Source organism: Pseudophryne corroboree, unplaced genomic scaffold (genome assembly GCF_028390025.1).
Source record: "Pseudophryne corroboree isolate aPseCor3 unplaced genomic scaffold, aPseCor3.hap2 scaffold_1241, whole genome shotgun sequence".
In the NCBI taxonomy this organism is placed as follows: Eukaryota; Metazoa; Chordata; class Amphibia; order Anura; family Myobatrachidae; genus Pseudophryne; species Pseudophryne corroboree.
In genome coordinates, this window is record NW_026967867.1 from 10,167 (window position 1) to 30,371 (window position 20,205).

The 20,205-nt window shown below is 43.3% G+C and overlaps 2 long non-coding RNA genes across 2 annotated transcripts; both read right to left on the minus strand.

Annotated features, from left to right (window-relative positions):
- Positions 1-4,708: 4,708 nt before the first annotated feature.
- LOC134993045 (uncharacterized) lies at positions 4,709-5,544 on the minus strand. Its single transcript, XR_010196942.1, has 4 exons — positions 5,509-5,544; positions 5,361-5,417; positions 5,133-5,177; positions 4,709-4,794 (listed from the first exon to the last, which is right to left on the minus strand). It is a non-coding gene; the product is annotated as an uncharacterized LOC134993045 (long non-coding RNA).
- Positions 5,545-16,241: 10,697 nt separating this feature from the next.
- On the minus strand, positions 16,242-17,144 carry LOC134993044 (uncharacterized). The gene is made up of 4 exons (XR_010196941.1): positions 17,042-17,144; positions 16,894-16,950; positions 16,666-16,710; positions 16,242-16,327 (listed from the first exon to the last, which is right to left on the minus strand). It is a non-coding gene; the product is annotated as an uncharacterized LOC134993044 (long non-coding RNA).
- Between the last annotated feature and the right edge of the window lie 3,061 nt (positions 17,145-20,205).

Consider the following 20,205-nt stretch of genomic DNA (forward strand, 5'->3'; position numbering starts at 1 on the left):
CTCAGGGATTCATTTTGGGATGGTAACTAAAGTTTAAAGCAGAAATAGGGGCACTTTTAAAATTTTCATTTTGGACCAAAATCGATGGGTCCGGGGCTTAGGGAATTTCTCATATGCCCCAAATCCGTTGAAGCTCCTGTTCAAAAATCATGCTCCGAAATCAACTTTTTTCATCTCAGGGATTCATTTTGGGATGGTAACTAAAGTTTAAAGCAGAAATAGGGGCACTTTTAAAATTTTCATTTTTGACCAAAATCGATGGGTCCGGGGCTTAGGGAATTTCTCATATGCCACAAAACCGTTGAAGCTCCTGTTCAAAAATCATGCTCCAAAATCAACTTTTTTCATCTCAGGGATTCATTTTGGGATGGTAACTAAAGTTTAAAGCAGAAATAGGGGCACTTTTAAAATTTTCATTTTTGACCAAAATCGATGGGTCCGGGGCTTAGGGAATTTCTCATATGCCACAAAACCGTTAAAGCTCCTGTTCAAAAATCATGCTCCGAAATCAACTTTTTTCACCTCAGGGATTCATTTTGGTATGGTAACTAAAGTTTAAAGCAGAAATAGGGGCACTTTTAAAATTTTCATTTTAGACCAAAATCGATGGGCCCGGGGCTTATGGAATTTCTCATATGCCCCAAAACCGTTGAAGCTCCTGTTAAAAAATCATGCTCCGAAATCAACTTTTTTCACCTCAGGGATTCATTTTGGTATGGTAACTAAAGTTTAAAGCAGAAATAGGGGCACTTTTAAAATTTTCATTTTAGACCAAAATCGATGGGCCCGGGGCTTATGGAATTTCTCATATGCCCCAAAACCGTTGAAGCTCCTGTTAAAAAATCATGCTCCGAAATCAACTTTTTTCATCTCAGGGATTCATTTTGGGATGGTAACTAAAGTTTAAAGCAGAAATAGGGGCACTTTTAAAATTTTCATTTTTGACCAAAATCGATGGGTCCGGGGCTTAGGGAATTTCTCATATGCCACAAAACCGTTGAAGCTCCTGTTCAAAAATCATGCTCCGAAATCAACTTTTTTCATCTCAGGGATTCATTTTGGGATGGTAACTAAAGTTTAAAGCAGAAATAGGGGCACTTTTAAAATTTTCATTTTTGACCAAAATCGATGGGTCCGGGGCTTAGGGAATTTCTCATATGCCACAAAACCGTTGAAGCTCCTGTTCAAAAATCATGCTCCGAAATCAACTTTTTTCATCTCAGGGATTCATTTTGGGATGGTAACTAAAGTTTAAAGCAGAAATAGGGGCACTTTTAAAATTTTCATTTTTGACCAAAATCGATGGGTCCGGGGCTTAGGGAATTTCTCATATGCCACAAAACCGTTGAAGCTCCTGTTCAAAAATCATGCTCCGAAATCAACTTTTTTCATCTCAGGGATTCATTTTGGGATGGTAACTAAAGTTTAAAGCAGAAATAGGGGCACTTTTAAAATTTTCATTTTTGACCAAAATCGATGGGTCCGGGGCTTAGGGAATTTCTCATATGCCACAAAACCGTTGAAGCTCCTGTTCAAAAATCATGCTCCGAAATCAACTTTTTTCATCTCAGGGATTCATTTTGGGATGGTAACTAAAGTTTAAAGCAGAAATAGGGGCACTTTTAAAATTTTCATTTTAGACCAAAATCGATGGGTCCGGGGCTTAGGGAATTTCTCATATGCCACAAAACCGTTGAAGCTCCTGCTCAAAAATCATGCTCCGAAATCAACTTTTTTCACCTCATTGATTCATTTTGGTATGGTAACTAAAGTTTAAAGCAGAAATAGGGGCACTTTTAACATTTTCATTTTTGACCAAAATCGATGGGTCCGGGGCTTAGGGAATTTCTCATATGCCACAAAACCGTTGAAGCTCCTGTTCAAAAATCATGCTCCGAAATCAACTTTTTTCATCTCAGGGATTCATTTTGGGATGGTACAGATGTAGCCACCTTTATCTTGAGTGGCCGCGGCGGTTGGCCCGTTCGACCATACGCAGCGCACTGTGGCGTAGCGAGGCGCGCATAGCCACAGAGAGGCTATCTAATCGCACGGAGACAGACATTTGACGTTTGGCGTTACCTTTACGTGTAATACCTGCGATCAGCCACCAGATGTCGCTTTTTACAATCACCACTGCGCATGCGTGTGGTCTCCCGTAAAATACAATACTGACATACATAATAAGGACTACTTTACTAAGGCGTCTCATTACGCTGCATACAGCAAATACTGTACTCATTACGCTGCATTATTTAATACAGTACTGTACAGTATATACAGTACGACACCGACGCAAATACAGTAGTACAGCATACAGTATATGATCCATCTACAATACTTTATGAATACTGTATGTGAGCGTCCGAGTCCCGCAGACAAAACACAGTACTGTAAAACCAGTAGTGTACACTGTCGCAAATGGATGTGTTACAAGTTCACTATTGCCTCTCAAGATTAGGAATTTTCTACAGTATGTTATCGTCTTAATCCCGTAGCCATTACAGCATAATCAAAACCAACGGATTTATACATTTGTCTGCGGCGAAGTGGTGAAGTGTTTCGCTTCCTATACTCAGAGTCCAGGGTTCGATTCCTTAAGTACTAATGCATGTTACTGTAGTTTTTTTCACACTTTATTATTTTTTTTATTCACCCCCACCTCGTGGCAGGCAGCAGTTGGGTATGGAATGAGAAATGGCATAAGCTGTGCAGGCTACGGGGCGATGCTGAAGGAGCGTCACAATCCCCTAGCCAAAATACACAGATACTGTAAGCGTATACTGTAAGATACTGTAAGCGTGAGATACTGTATTGAGCTAGGGGATTGTGACGCTCCTTCAGCATTGCCCCCTGAACTGTGAAATGTACAGTATGCCATATTGTATCTCACTACATATCCGAGCGCTGCCACGTGCTGGGAGTTCACGGTCGGCGGCCATTTTGTCAGGTTGCTAAGCGATCCAGCTCGGTATACCGTAATGTGCATAGACCTCGCTTATCCCAATGTAATTGAGCTAGGGGATTGTGACGCTCCTTCAGCATCGCCCCGTAGCCTGCACAGCTTATGCCATTTCTCATTCCATACCCAACTGCTGCCTGCCACGAGGTGGGGGTTCAGGAGGTGGGGGTTCATGGGTAGTGGTCGTTTTGACAGTGTGCTATGCGATTGAGTCCGGTGTACCGTAATACTGTATGCAATCCTACAGTAGCTTATCCCTCCCCTGTGTATTTTGGCTAGGGGATTGTGACGCTCCTTCAGCATTGCCCCCTGAACTGTGAAATGTATGCCATATTGTATCTCACTACATATCCGAGCGCTGCCACGTGCTGGGAGTTCACGGTCGGCGGCCATTTTGTCAGGTTGCTAAGCGATCCAGCTCGGTATACCGTAATGTGCATAGACCTCGCTTATCCCAATGTAATTGAGCTAGGGGATTGTGACGCTCCTTCAGCATTGCCCCCTGAACTGTGAAATGTATGCCATATTGTATCTCACTACATATCCGAGCGCTGCCACGTGCTGGGGGTTCACGGTCGGTGGCCATTTTTAGTGTGCATAGAACTCGCTTATCCACATAGGCCCCTGTGTTTTTAACTACTATATTGAGATGCACATTTCTAGGCCTACAGTATTTAATATACAGTAAGCAGCATTGTTGTTAGGCAATAATTGAAGAATTTACATACAGTACTGACATGTACTGTATGTAATGCTTGTACATCATGTCAGTCGACCCTTATGCTGTACACTACTGTAAGTCTCACAGGGCCCATGCACTTCCAAGGAGGGTTATTTACTGTACTGTATCTGTTTCATACAGGAAACTAATTGCAGTCCATAACACTGAAGTTGTATTTTCAGTACTGTACAGTATACAATACTTAAATTTGAACATCAGGTACTGGATAGTAAACATGTACAGTATTAACTTCTATCATAAAACTCTTATGCATTTTCAGATGTGTAAATTTTAGACTACAGTATTCACAAATGTTTTCTCTCCATACAGGAATTATAGTTGGACAACATGCCAGTAACTATCAACAAAACGATGAGCAAGATAATCGCCAACATGAAAAAAGAAAATAAAACCATCAAAGAGATCCATGCATGGCTCAAGGAAAGTGGCATTATAGTCACTTTAGAAACAGTGCGCTATCATGCATTCGAGAGAACAACGCCCAGATTTGTATTTCCTACAAAATGCACATGGTACGTACTGTACACTACTGTAATGTTTAAATGACTTGCTTTATACCATAAACAATTTTTTTGAAATAAAATAAAAACTTCATCAATTGTAACTGTGATTGTGCTGTTCATGAATTCATATTTTTCATACTGTATTGTACTGTAGGAGAGTGCAACAAATTGTGGAGGAACTAACTCGTGAGGATGATGAGCGTACTGCTCTGCAAATAAAACGAATTCTCCATTCCAAGTATGACCTGGACATATCGGCCACCAGCATCAGAAGGATGCGACGGAAAATGGGATGGACCTTTGGCGCAACAAGGTAAAATACTGAAAGCAGTATAAACCATACAGTAAATGCACTGTTAATAATCCCTTGATACGTGATATAATAATGCCATAAATCATTATACAGAGTGTGTACTTTATACTATATACAGTATGTGCGCTAGAATCCTGACTGCTGGTCATGCAAACCCAACCCATTGGTTTAACACAATGTACAGTACAGTACAATACTTTAGTTTACTTACCAAGTTGGGGAGAGGGCTTTTTCTCCCCTTCCTCATCCCCTTCCTCATCACTGTCAATAATCACTGAGTGGAAAATAAAAAAATATTATAAACAAAATACAGTAGAGTACAGTTACTACAAAATTGCACAGTAGTACAGTGCTACAGGAGGCAGAGATATATTCATAATACAGTAGGAGCAGAATGACTGTCCAGTGGTAGGGGACATACAGTACTGTACTGTGCCTGTATTTAACTCGTGTTGGAGGAGAGGCGATTTCGCACACAGAGGCGAAAAGGGGTCTTCACAGTGAGGGAAATACTGTACAGTACATGTTTGGAATTCCCTGCCTGAAAAGTAATAAAAGTGGACTTGGTCAATACTTTTAAGAATGGGCTTGAGAAAATCCTACTGTACTTACTATACTGTGGCGGCTCCGACGACTCAGAGTCCACGTAAGTGACATCTGTGTTGAATATAAAAAAAACAAAAAGAAAAGTCAATGGGATTTCTGCAATCAGGATACCGCTGTCGGTCACTTGACTGCTGGAATCCTGACCACTGGTCACGCAAACCCAAGCCATTGGTACTGTTAATAAATCAATGAATGTAGAATGTAGAGTACTGTACAGTAGATTACAATTCTTACCAGGCTGGCCTGAAGGCTCCCCCATTTCCTCCTCCTCTGTATCAATAACGAGGCGGTCTGTGTGTACAAGATAACAAGTATTGTAAAATAAAAAAATTACAGTAATACTGTAGGAAACTAGTGTGTCTGTAACAAAAATAATGATTACCACTTCCAGAGCTCTGCTGGTCAGACGGTGTTGGTGGTGGTGGTGGTGGTGGTGGTGGTGGTGGTACTGTGAGAAAAAACAACAGTGCTGTAAGTGAAGGTGTCAATTTGAAACATGTACTGTACAGTATCCAGGACACATGTACAGTAGTGTAACAACGATGACAGTAGCACCAGAATTCTCGTTACACAATACCTGGCAGCGCAGCAGCAGGTGGTGGTGGTGGTGGTGGTGGTGGTGGTGGTACTGTGGGAAAAAAAATAACAGTACTGTAAGTGAAGCTGTCAATTGGAAACATGTACTGCACAGTATCCAGGACACATGTACAGTAGTGTAACAACGATGACAGTAGCACCAGAATTCTCGTTACACAATACCTGGCAGCGCAGCAGCAGGTGGTGGTGGTGGTGGTGGTGGTGGTGGTACTGTGGGAAAAAAAATAACAGTACTGTAAGTGAAGCTGTCAATTGGAAACATGTACTGCACAGTATCCAGGACACATGTACAGTAGTGTAACAACGATGACAGTAGCACCAGAATTCTCGTTACACAATACCTGGCAGCGCAGCAGCAGGTGGTGGTGGTGGTGGTGGTGGTGGTGGTGGTGGTGGTACTGTGGGGAAAAAAATAACAGTACTGTAAGTGAAGCTGTCAATTGGAAACATGTACTGCACAGTATCCAGGACACATGTACAGTAGTGTAACAACGATGACAGTAGCACCAGAATTCTCGTTACACAATACCTGGCAGCGCAGCAGCAGGTGGTGGTGGTGGTGGTGGTGGTGGTGGTGGTACTGTGGGAAAAAAAATAACAGTACTGTAAGTGAAGCTGTCAATTGGAAACATGTACTGCACAGTATCCAGGACACATGTACAGTAGTGTAACAACGATGACAGTAGCACCAGAATTCTCGTTACACAATACCTGGCAGCGCAGCAGCAGGTGGTGGTGGTGGTGGTGGTGGTGGTGGTGGTGGTGGTACTGTGGGAAAAAAAATAACAGTACTGTAAGTGAAGCTGTCAATTTGAAACATGTACTGCACAGTATCCAGGACCAAAAAGGGGTCCGGCCAATAAACAATCTGCATCAGAGAAGCAAGATACAGTATGCTTAAAGTATACAGTACTATATACTACAGTAGATCGCCAACAAACGTAAATTAACAAACAACTATCACTGGAATTTACCATCCTCATCCCGTAGCGAAGCACGGGTATTCAGCTATCTACAATGTTATTTATACTTTGTGTTTAATATTTACATTTAGTTTTGTAAACAGACATTCTTAACATTAACGGATTGCAGCGAGTTATCTGTGATGGTCAGGACAGGGGGTTGGGACTATAGAAATCACTATGTACTGTACACTACTGTATTTGACAATACTTACCAGCTTGGCGGCGCCTGTCCCGCCTCCTGTGACGTCGTGCTACCAGCCCTGTAAAAATATATATACAGTATAATGGCAGCATACTGTACAGCCAATGAAATTCAACATTGACAGCATCTTTATGACATCACAATAAATGGAATTGTTCATTCTAGTACCCTGCACCTAATCACTCAGGAGGGCATAGTGTACTGTACTGTCTTCAAAACTTAAGGGGCACATTTCTAAATGTGACAAACAGTACACTTACAGTATCGCTACAGTACAGTAGGTCCAGGGTATTAGACAGAACACTACCTTTATAGACATTGTAACACACATAAGCATTGCCCTTATAAACATTATGACACACATCAGCATGCAGCCCTCCCACCCTTAACCATCTCAGTACTGTTCATTACATTACAAATTGATTTCATGACAGATGATGCAGTACTCACCTGAATTCATCTTATTCACGTCATGTCACAGTAGTGCAGTTTATTCACGTCACAGTACTGTCCTTGATTCACGTTGTGTCACACAGTAGAGCACCGTATTCACGTCACAGTACTGTCCTTGATTCACGTTGTGTCACACAGTAGAGCACCGTATTCACGTCACAGTACTGTCCTTGATTCACGTTGTGTCACACAGTAGAGCACCTTATTCACGTCACAGTACTGTCCTTGATTCACGTTGTGTCACACAGTAGAGCACCGTATTCACGTCACAGTACTGTCCTTGATTCACGTTGTGTCACACAGTAGAGCACCTTATTCACGTTACTGTACGTCACAGTAGTGCAGTAGTATATCCACATTACGTCACAAAGTAGAGATCTGCCAGTCATGAACCTTATGCAAGAGTAATGCACGTCAGAACACATTAGGCCACTGTAACATCCCTTAGAATAATTTCTGCCAAAGTAACATCCCTTAGAACACTGTACTACATATCTGAAACACAAATTTCGGCACACTGCAATTAAACCACACAATGCACTGCACGACTGCGTGATATGACAAACTGCACATTTCCCTGCAAAATATGATACAATGTACACTACACAAAAAACTGCAATTACCACATGTGTATACAGTACACTGCACGACAGTGCTGGCCCTAGCCAGGTACAGATACAGCCGCAGTCACGCAAAATATAGGCATGCCGCATATCATTTTAATCAGCAGAAGCTGCTGGTGCCCCTAAGCATAGCAAATGCCCTAGGCATTTGCCTACTGTAGTTTGCCTATGCCTAAGGCCTGCTCTGCTGCACGATGTGATTCACTATGTATTACACTCACTGCACAATACCATATTCTGAATGTACACTGCATGACACGCTGCAATTACGCAGCACGATACACTGTGATACATTGCATATACTGTACACTGCATGATACTGTACACTGCACAATCGTAGACCACCTGGATTGTAAAGAACTACTGTACTGTATATACACAAGTTTAAAAAAATAACAATTGTTTTTGTAAAACGCATGTCGATCTTTTTCCATGTCAACTTAACGACCATGTCAACCTACAGTAACTGGTGTCAACCAATTTCAAAAGCCGCACCATCTAGGTCGACGCAAAAAAACAAATTGACCTTTTGACCCGGGTTAACGTTTGGTCCTTGTTTAACCATTTGTTTACCACAAATACTGTACAGTGCTGTATAGACCGGATACCTGCTGCTACAGCAGCCCCTGCTATAATGTACTGTACCTGTAACTACAGTAACTTAAAGTACAGTAATCTACAGTAATGTACTGTACTTACAATCCCTTATGGCCTGCAGGCGTCGTGGGGTCCGCCTCACGAGGTCACTCCACCTCCTCTGGAGAGACCTCACCGTTCTCCTCCGGTTGTAGGTCCGGAGGATATCCCTGCTGGCCCTCCGGTATGCCCTCACTTTCTCCTCGTTGCTGGCGAGAGTTCTGTCCCGCCAGCGAACGAGGAGACGCAGCTCACCAAGAGCATAGGGACGGTCCCGTGCAGCAGCCATAACCGTCCTTATGCTCAATGAGCGTCTCAGACGTCGTGCGCCTCAGACGTCGTGCGTCTCAGACGTCGTGCGGTCCAGGCATTCAACGTACAGTACTGTAGTTACTGTACTTTGTGACAGTTTCCCTTAGTTTTAAATATGCCCTTTCTTTGACCACAGTATTTTCCACTGTCTTGCCCTACGCCCTTCCCTCCTGGGAGCCTTCACAGTTCTTATGCAATACACAAATACCGAAGATGCACAGTCCGTCAGAATACACTCATTTCATTCCCGCTGTTTAGGTGCATTTAGCGTAAAGAATCGCTCCTGCAGATGTACTTTGATTTATGTGAAACCTGTGTGCATCCTTCCATTGACTGTCTTACAATGTAAATAAAATAATACAGTGCATTATTACAGAAAAAAAAAAAAGAAAGAAAGAAAGCACATCAGGTCTCGAACCCTGGACTCCCAGCGAGGGAGGTGGGAGCCTTCACCCCTAGCCCACGACGCCTCATGAGAGATTTCCAATTTCATGTGTGAAAGTACTGCAAACAGCGCCCGGCCCCCGCCCCATTGCTGTTGGTTTATGCCTTAGAGGACTCGGACGCTCGCATTTGTAAAGCACGGTGTTTTCCTCCGCCTCCTGCTAGCCTGTTGCCCTTCCCCCATGGGAGCCTGCACAGATCATGCAGTAGACAGGGAGGGAATGCAGGTCATGTGCAATACACAAACGCCCACTGTAGTACTATTTTGCTCACTTACAGTACCGTACTGTACTGTAGGTTGCATTTAGCGTAAAGAATCGCTCCTGCAGATGTACTTTGATTTATGTGAAACCTGTGTGCATCCTTCCATTGGATGTACTGTATTGGAGATAATTTTTTTTTTTTTAAAGTGAATGTCACGGGAACACATTAAAAATAAGGTTGGCACTTCCTTCCCATTGGTGTTGGTTTACAGTATGCCGTAGTGTACTCGGACGCTCATGTAATTGCATTTCAAAGGCACAGTATTTTCCATCGTCTCCCCCCTACCCCCATCGCCCTTCCCCCCTGGGGGCCTGCACAGGGAGGAAATTCAGGTCCTGTGCAATACACAAACGCTGAAGATCTACTGTACAGTACTGTTTTGCTCAGTTGGTAGCGTCAGAATACACTCATTTCATTCCCGCTGTTTAGGTGCATTTAGCGTAAAGAATCGCTCCTGCAGATGTACTTTGATTTATGTGAAACCTGTGTGCATCCTTCCATTGACTGTCTTACAATGTAAATAAAATAATACAGTGCATTATTACAGAAAAAAAAAAAAAAAAGAAAGAAAGCACATCAGGTCTCGAACCCTGGACTCCCAGCGAGGGAGGTGGGAGCCTTCACCCCTAGCCCACGACGCCTCATGAGAGATTTCCAATTTCATGTGTGAAAGTACTGCAAACAGCGCCCGGCCCCCGCCCCATTGCTGTTGGTTTATGCCTTAGAGGACTCGGACGCTCGCATTTGTAAAGCACGGTGTTTTCCTCCGCCTCCTGCTAGCCTGTTGCCCTTCCCCCATGGGAGCCTGCACAGATCATGCAGTAGACAGGGAGGGAATGCAGGTCATGTGCAATACACAAACGCCCACTGTAGTACTATTTTGCTCACTTACAGTACCGTACTGTACTGTAGGTTGCATTTAGCGTAAAGAATCGCTCCTGCAGATGTACTTTGATTTATGTGAAACCTGTGTGCATCCTTCCATTGGATGTACTGTATTGGAGATAATTTTTTTTTTTTTAAAGTGAATGTCACGGGAACACATTAAAAATAAGGTTGGCACTTCCTTCCCATTGGTGTTGGTTTACAGTATGCCGTAGTGTACTCGGACGCTCATGTAATTGCATTTCAAAGGCACAGTATTTTCCATCGTCTCCCCCCTACCCCCATCGCCCTTCCCCCCTGGGGGCCTGCACAGGGAGGAAATTCAGGTCCTGTGCAATACACAAACGCTGAAGATCTACTGTACAGTACTGTTTTGCTCAGTTGGTAGCGTCAGAATACACTCATTTCATTCCCGCTGTTTAGGTGCATTTAGCGTAAAGAATCGCTCCTGCAGATGTACTTTGATTTATGTGAAACCTGTGTGCATCCTTCCATTGACTGTCTTACAATGTAAATAAAATAATACAGTGCATTATTACAGAAAAAAAAAAGAAAAAGAAAGAAAGCACATCAGGTCTCGAACCCTGGACTCCCAGCGAGGGAGGTGGGAGCCTTCACCCCTAGCCCACGACGCCTCATGAGAGATTTCCAATTTCATGTGTGAAAGTACTGCAAACAGCGCCCGGCCCCCGCCCCATTGCTGTTGGTTTATGCCTTAGAGGACTCGGACGCTCGCATTTGTAAAGCACGGTGTTTTCCTCCGCCTCCTGCTAGCCTGTTGCCCTTCCCCCATGGGAGCCTGCACAGATCATGCAGTAGACAGGGAGGGAATGCAGGTCATGTGCAATACACAAACGCCCACTGTAGTACTATTTTGCTCACTTACAGTACCGTACTGTACTGTAGGTTGCATTTAGCGTAAAGAATCGCTCCTGCAGATGTACTTTGATTTATGTGAAACCTGTGTGCATCCTTCCATTGGATGTACTGTATTGGAGATAATTTTTTTTTTTTTAAAGTGAATGTCACGGGAACACATTAAAAATAAGGTTGGCACTTCCTTCCCATTGGTGTTGGTTTACAGTATGCCGTAGTGTACTCGGACGCTCATGTAATTGCATTTCAAAGGCACAGTATTTTCCATCGTCTCCCCCCTACCCCCATCGCCCTTCCCCCCTGGGGGCCTGCACAGGGAGGAAATTCAGGTCCTGTGCAATACACAAACGCTGAAGATCTACTGTACAGTACTGTTTTGCTCAGTTGGTAGCGTCAGAATACACTCATTTCATTCCCGCTGTTTAGGTGCATTTAGCGTAAAGAATCGCTCCTGCAGATGTACTTTGATTTATGTGAAACCTGTGTGCATCCTTCCATTGACTGTCTTACAATGTAAATAAAATAATACAGTGCATTATTACAGAAAAAAAAAAAAAAAAGAAAGAAAGCACATCAGGTCTCGAACCCTGGACTCCCAGCGAGGGAGGTGGGAGCCTTCACCCCTAGCCCACGACGCCTCATGAGAGATTTCCAATTTCATGTGTGAAAGTACTGCAAACAGCGCCCGGCCCCCGCCCCATTGCTGTTGGTTTATGCCTTAGAGGACTCGGACGCTCGCATTTGTAAAGCACGGTGTTTTCCTCCGCCTCCTGCTAGCCTGTTGCCCTTCCCCCATGGGAGCCTGCACAGATCATGCAGTAGACAGGGAGGGAATGCAGGTCATGTGCAATACACAAACGCCCACTGTAGTACTATTTTGCTCACTTACAGTACCGTACTGTACTGTAGGTTGCATTTAGCGTAAAGAATCGCTCCTGCAGATGTACTTTGATTTATGTGAAACCTGTGTGCATCCTTCCATTGGATGTACTGTATTGGAGATAATTTTTTTTTTTTTAAAGTGAATGTCACGGGAACACATTAAAAATAAGGTTGGCACTTCCTTCCCATTGGTGTTGGTTTACAGTATGCCGTAGTGTACTCGGACGCTCATGTAATTGCATTTCAAAGGCACAGTATTTTCCATCGTCTCCCCCCTACCCCCATCGCCCTTCCCCCCTGGGGGCCTGCACAGGGAGGAAATTCAGGTCCTGTGCAATACACAAACGCTGAAGATCTACTGTACAGTACTGTTTTGCTCAGTTGGTAGCGTCAGAATACACTCATTTCATTCCCGCTGTTTAGGTGCATTTAGCGTAAAGAATCGCTCCTGCAGATGTACTTTGATTTATGTGAAACCTGTGTGCATCCTTCCATTGACTGTCTTACAATGTAAATAAAATAATACAGTGCATTATTACAGAAAAAAAAAAAAAAAAGAAAGAAAGCACATCAGGTCTCGAACCCTGGACTCCCAGCGAGGGAGGTGGGAGCCTTCACCCCTAGCCCACGACGCCTCATGAGAGATTTCCAATTTCATGTGTGAAAGTACTGCAAACAGCGCCCGGCCCCCGCCCCATTGCTGTTGGTTTATGCCTTAGAGGACTCGGACGCTCGCATTTGCTAGTCCTCCATTCCCATTATGCATTAGCGAACTCAGACGCTCATATATTTTAAAAGCACGGTGTTTATACATTGTACTGTACATTCTTCCTTTTACACAATTACTGTAGTTGCGTCTCCATACACATACTGTACAGTACTCCATACTTTTTTCCACCGCCTCCCGTTACGCCTACAGTATTGCCAGAGCTGTAGATCAATCCGCCGCTATACTGTACGATCGAAAGTACTGGATTAGTGGAGCATTAGCGACACAGTGGTGGAGATGTGTAATGCATGATGAGTATCTAGATCGTCTCAACGCGCCTGCCTGTGATGAAACTCAGCTATCGCATTAGCGTGGCTAGACGCCCGTCTCGGCGGAGAAACAGTCAAGATAAAGGTGGCTACATCTGTATGAGAAATTCCCTAAGCCCCGGACCCATCGATTTTGGTCAAAAATGAAAATTTTAAAAGTGCCCCTACAGATGTAGCCACCTTTATCTTGAGTGGCCGCGGCGGTTGGCCCGTTCGACCATACGCAGCGCACTGTGGCGTAGCGAGGCGCGCATAGCCACAGAGAGGCTATCTAATCGCACGGAGACAGACATTTGACGTTTGGCGTTACCTTTACGTGTAATACCTGCGATCAGCCACCAGATGTCGCTTTTTACAATCACCACTGCGCATGCGTGTGGTCTCCCGTAAAATACAATACTGACATACATAATAAGGACTACTTTACTAAGGCGTCTCATTACGCTGCATACAGCAAATACTGTACTCATTACGCTGCATTATTTAATACAGTACTGTACAGTATATACAGTACGACACCGACGCAAATACAGTAGTACAGCATACAGTATATGATCCATCTACAATACTTTATGAATACTGTATGTGAGCGTCCGAGTCCCGCAGACAAAACACAGTACTGTAAAACCAGTAGTGTACACTGTCGCAAATGGATGTGTGTTACAAGTTCACTATTGCCTCTCAAGATTAGGAATTTTCTACAGTATGTTATCGTCTTAATCCCGTAGCCATTACAGCATAATCAAAACCAACGGATTTATACATTTGTCTGCGGCGAAGTGGTGAAGTGTTTCGCTTCCTATACTCAGAGTCCAGGGTTCGATTCCTTAAGTACTAATGCATGTTACTGTAGTTTTTTTCACACTTTATTATTTTTTTTATTCACCCCCACCTCGTGGCAGGCAGCAGTTGGGTATGGAATGAGAAATGGCATAAGCTGTGCAGGCTACGGGGCGATGCTGAAGGAGCGTCACAATCCCCTAGCCAAAATACACAGATACTGTAAGCGTATACTGTAAGATACTGTAAGCGTGAGATACTGTATTGAGCTAGGGGATTGTGACGCTCCTTCAGCATTGCCCCCTGAACTGTGAAATGTACAGTATGCCATATTGTATCTCACTACATATCCGAGCGCTGCCACGTGCTGGGAGTTCACGGTCGGCGGCCATTTTGTCAGGTTGCTAAGCGATCCAGCTCGGTATACCGTAATGTGCATAGACCTCGCTTATCCCAATGTAATTGAGCTAGGGGATTGTGACGCTCCTTCAGCATCGCCCCGTAGCCTGCACAGCTTATGCCATTTCTCATTCCATACCCAACTGCTGCCTGCCACGAGGTGGGGGTTCAGGAGGTGGGGGTTCATGGGTAGTGGTCGTTTTGACAGTGTGCTATGCGATTGAGTCCGGTGTACCGTAATACTGTATGCAATCCTACAGTAGCTTATCCCTCCCCTGTGTATTTTGGCTAGGGGATTGTGACGCTCCTTCAGCATTGCCCCCTGAACTGTGAAATGTATGCCATATTGTATCTCACTACATATCCGAGCGCTGCCACGTGCTGGGAGTTCACGGTCGGCGGCCATTTTGTCAGGTTGCTAAGCGATCCAGCTCGGTATACCGTAATGTGCATAGACCTCGCTTATCCCAATGTAATTGAGCTAGGGGATTGTGACGCTCCTTCAGCATTGCCCCCTGAACTGTGAAATGTATGCCATATTGTATCTCACTACATATCCGAGCGCTGCCACGTGCTGGGGGTTCACGGTCGGTGGCCATTTTTAGTGTGCATAGAACTCGCTTATCCACATAGGCCCCTGTGTTTTTAACTACTATATTGAGATGCACATTTCTAGGCCTACAGTATTTAATATACAGTAAGCAGCATTGTTGTTAGGCAATAATTGAAGAATTTACATACAGTACTGACATGTACTGTATGTAATGCTTGTACATCATGTCAGTCGACCCTTATGCTGTACACTACTGTAAGTCTCACAGGGCCCATGCACTTCCAAGGAGGGTTATTTACTGTACTGTATCTGTTTCATACAGGAAACTAATTGCAGTCCATAACACTGAAGTTGTATTTTCAGTACTGTACAGTATACAATACTTAAATTTGAACATCAGGTACTGGATAGTAAACATGTACAGTATTAACTTCTATCATAAAACTCTTATGCATTTTCAGATGTGTAAATTTTAGACTACAGTATTCACAAATGTTTTCTCTCCATACAGGAATTATAGTTGGACAACATGCCAGTAACTATCAACAAAACGATGAGCAAGATAATCGCCAACATGAAAAAAGAAAATAAAACCATCAAAGAGATCCATGCATGGCTCAAGGAAAGTGGCATTATAGTCACTTTAGAAACAGTGCGCTATCATGCATTCGAGAGAACAACGCCCAGATTTGTATTTCCTACAAAATGCACATGGTACGTACTGTACACTACTGTAATGTTTAAATGACTTGCTTTATACCATAAACAATTTTTTTGAAATAAAATAAAAACTTCATCAATTGTAACTGTGATTGTGCTGTTCATGAATTCATATTTTTCATACTGTATTGTACTGTAGGAGAGTGCAACAAATTGTGGAGGAACTAACTCGTGAGGATGATGAGCGTACTGCTCTGCAAATAAAACGAATTCTCCATTCCAAGTATGACCTGGACATATCGGCCACCAGCATCAGAAGGATGCGACGGAAAATGGGATGGACCTTTGGCGCAACAAGGTAAAATACTGAAAGCAGTATAAACCATACAGTAAATGCACTGTTAATAATCCCTTGATACGTGATATAATAATGCCATAAATCATTATACAGAGTGTGTACTTTATACTATATACAGTATGTGCGCTAGAATCCTGACTGCTGGTCATGCAAACCCAACCCATTGGTTTAACACAATGTACAGTACAGTACAATACTTTAGTTTACTTACCAAGTTGGGGAGAGGGCTTTTTCTCCCCTTCCTCATCCCCTTCCTCATCACTGTCAATAATCACTGAGTGGAAAATAAAAAAATATTATAAACAAAATACAGTAGAGTACAGTTACTACAAAATTGCACAGTAGTACAGTGCTACAGGAGGCAGAGATATATTCATAATACAGTAGGAGCAGAATGACTGTCCAGTGGTAGGGGACATACAGTACTGTACTGTGCCTGTATTTAACTCGTGTTGGAGGAGAGGCGATTTCGCACACAGAGGCGAAAAGGGGTCTTCACAGTGAGGGAAATACTGTACAGTACATGTTTGGAATTCCCTGCCTGAAAAGTAATAAAAGTGGACTTGGTCAATACTTTTAAGAATGGGCTTGTGAAAATCCTACTGTACTTACTATACTGTGGCGGCTCCGACGACTCAGAGTCCACGTAAGTGACATCTGTGTTGAATATAAAAAAAACAAAAAGAAAAGTCAATGGGATTTCTGCAATCAGGATACCGCTGTCGGTCACTTGACTGCTGGAATCCTGACCACTGGTCACGCAAACCCAAGCCATTGGTACTGTTAATAAATCAATGAATGTAGAATGTAGAGTACTGTACAGTAGATTACAATTCTTACCAGGCTGGCCTGAAGGCTCCCCCATTTCCTCCTCCTCTGTATCAATAACGAGGCGGTCTGTGTGTACAAGATAACAAGTATTGTAAAATAAAAAAATTACAGTAATACTGTAGGAAACTAGTGTGTCTGTAACAAAAATAATGATTACCACTTCCAGAGCTCTGCTGGTCAGACGGTGTTGGTGGTGGTGGTGGTGGTGGTGGTGGTGGTGGTGGTGGTACTGTGAGAAAAAACAACAGTGCTGTAAGTGAAGGTGTCAATTTGAAACATGTACTGTACAGTATCCAGGACACATGTACAGTAGTGTAACAACGATGACAGTAGCACCAGAATTCTCGTTACACAATACCTGGCAGCGCAGCAGCAGGTGGTGGTGGTGGTGGTGGTGGTGGTGGTGGTACTGTGGGAAAAAAAATAACAGTACTGTAAGTGAAGCTGTCAATTGGAAACATGTACTGCACAGTATCCAGGACACATGTACAGTAGTGTAACAACGATGACAGTAGCACCAGAATTCTCGTTACACAATACCTGGCAGCGCAGCAGCAGGTGGTGGTGGTGGTGGTGGTGGTGGTGGTACTGTGGGAAAAAAAATAACAGTACTGTAAGTGAAGCTGTCAATTGGAAACATGTACTGCACAGTATCCAGGACACATGTACAGTAGTGTAACAACGATGACAGTAGCACCAGAATTCTCGTTACACAATACCTGGCAGCGCAGCAGCAGGTGGTGGTGGTGGTGGTGGTGGTGGTGGTGGTGGTGGTACTGTGGGAAAAAAAATAACAGTACTGTAAGTGAAGCTGTCAATTGGAAACATGTACTGCACAGTATCCAGGACACATGTACAGTAGTGTAACAACGATGACAGTAGCACCAGAATTCTCGTTACACAATACCTGGCAGCGCAGCAGCAGGTGGTGGTGGTGGTGGTGGTGGTGGTGGTGGTACTGTGGGAAAAAAAATAACAGTACTGTAAGTGAAGCTGTCAATTGGAAACATGTACTGCACAGTATCCAGGACACATGTACAGTAGTGTAACAACGATGACAGTAGCACCAGAATTCTCGTTACACAATACCTGGCAGCGCAGCAGCAGGTGGTGGTGGTGGTGGTGGTGGTGGTACTGTGGGAAAAAAAATAACAGTACTGTAAGTGAAGCTGTCAATTTGAAACATGTACTGCACAGTATCCAGGACCAAAAAGGGGTCCGGCCAATAAACAATCTGCATCAGAGAAGCAAGATACAGTATGCTTAAAGTATACAGTACTATATACTACAGTAGATCGCCAACAAACGTAAATTAACAAACAACTATCACTGGAATTTACCATCCTCATCCCGTAGCGAAGCACGGGTATTCAGCTATCTACAATGTTATTTATACTTTGTGTTTAATATTTACATTTAGTTTTGTAAACAGACATTCTTAACATTAACGGATTGCAGCGAGTTATCTGTGATGGTCAGGACAGGGGGTTGGGACTATAGAAATCACTATGTACTGTACACTACTGTATTTGACAATACTTACCAGCTTGGCGGCGCCTGTCCCGCCTCCTGTGACGTCGTGCTACCAGCCCTGTAAAAATATATATACAGTATAATGGCAGCATACTGTACAGCCAATGAAATTCAACATTGACAGCATCTTTATGACATCACAATAAATGGAATTGTTCATTCTAGTACCCTGCACCTAATCACTCAGGAGGGCATAGTGTACTGTACTGTCTTCAAAACTTAAGGGGCACATTTCTAAATGTGACAAACAGTACACTTACAGTATCGCTACAGTACAGTAGGTCCAGGGTATTAGACAGAACACTACCTTTATAGACATTGTAACACACATAAGCATTGCCCTTATAAACATTATGACACACATCAGCATGCAGCCCTCCCACCCTTAACCATCTCAGTACTGTTCATTACATTACAAATTGATTTCATGACAGATGATGCAGTACTCACCTGAATTCATCTTATTCACGTCATGTCACAGTAGTGCAGTTTATTCACGTCACAGTACTGTCCTTGATTCACGTTGTGTCACACAGTAGAGCACCGTATTCACGTCACAGTACTGTCCTTGATTCACGTTGTGTCACACAGTAGAGCACCGTATTCACGTCACAGTACTGTCCTTGATTCACGTTGTGTCACACAGTAGAGCACCTTATTCACGTCACAGTACTGTCCTTGATTCACGTTGTGTCACACAGTAGAGCACCGTATTCACGTCACAGTACTGTCCTTGATTCACGTTGTGTCACACAGTAGAGCACCTTATTCACGTTACTGTACGTCACAGTAGTGCAGTAGTATATCCACATTACGTCACAAAGTAGAGATCTGCCAGTCATGAACCTTATGCAAGAGTAATGCACGTCAGAACACATTAGGCCACTGTAACATCCCTTAGAATAATTTCTGCCAAAGTAACATCCCTTAGAACACTGTACTACATATCTGAAACACAAATTTCGGCACACTGCAATTAAACCACACAATGCACTGCACGACTGCGTGATATGACAAACTGCACATTTCCCTGCAAAATATGATACAATGTACACTACACAAAAAACTGCAATTACCACATGTGTATACAGTACACTGCACGACAGTGCTGGCCCTAGCCAGGTACAGATACAGCCGCAGTCACGCAAAATATAGGCATGCCGCATATCATTTTAATCAGCAGAAGCTGCTGGTGCCCCTAAGCATAGCAAATGCCCTAGGCATTTGCCTACTGTAGTTTGCCTATGCCTAAGGCCTGCTCTGCTGCACGATGTGATTCACTATGTATTACACTCACTGCACAATACCATATTCTGAATGTACACTGCATGACACGCTGCAATTACGCAGCACGATACACTGTGATACATTGCATATACTGTACACTGCATGATACTGTACACTGCACAATCGTAGACCACCTGGATTGTAAAGAACTACTGTACTGTATATACACAAGTTTAAAAAAATAACAATTGTTTTTGTAAAACGCATGTCGATCTTTTTCCATGTCAACTTAACGACCATGTCAACCTACAGTAACTGGTGTCAACCAATTTCAAAAGCCGCACCATCTAGGTCGACGCAAAAAAACAAATTGACCTTTTGACCCGGGTTAACGTTTGGTCCTTGTTTAACCATTTGTTTACCACAAATACTGTACAGTGCTGTATAGACCGGATACCTGCTGCTACAGCAGCCCCTGCTATAATGTACTGTACCTGTAACTACAGTAACTTAAAGTACAGTAATCTACAGTAATGTACTGTACTTACAATCCCTTATGGC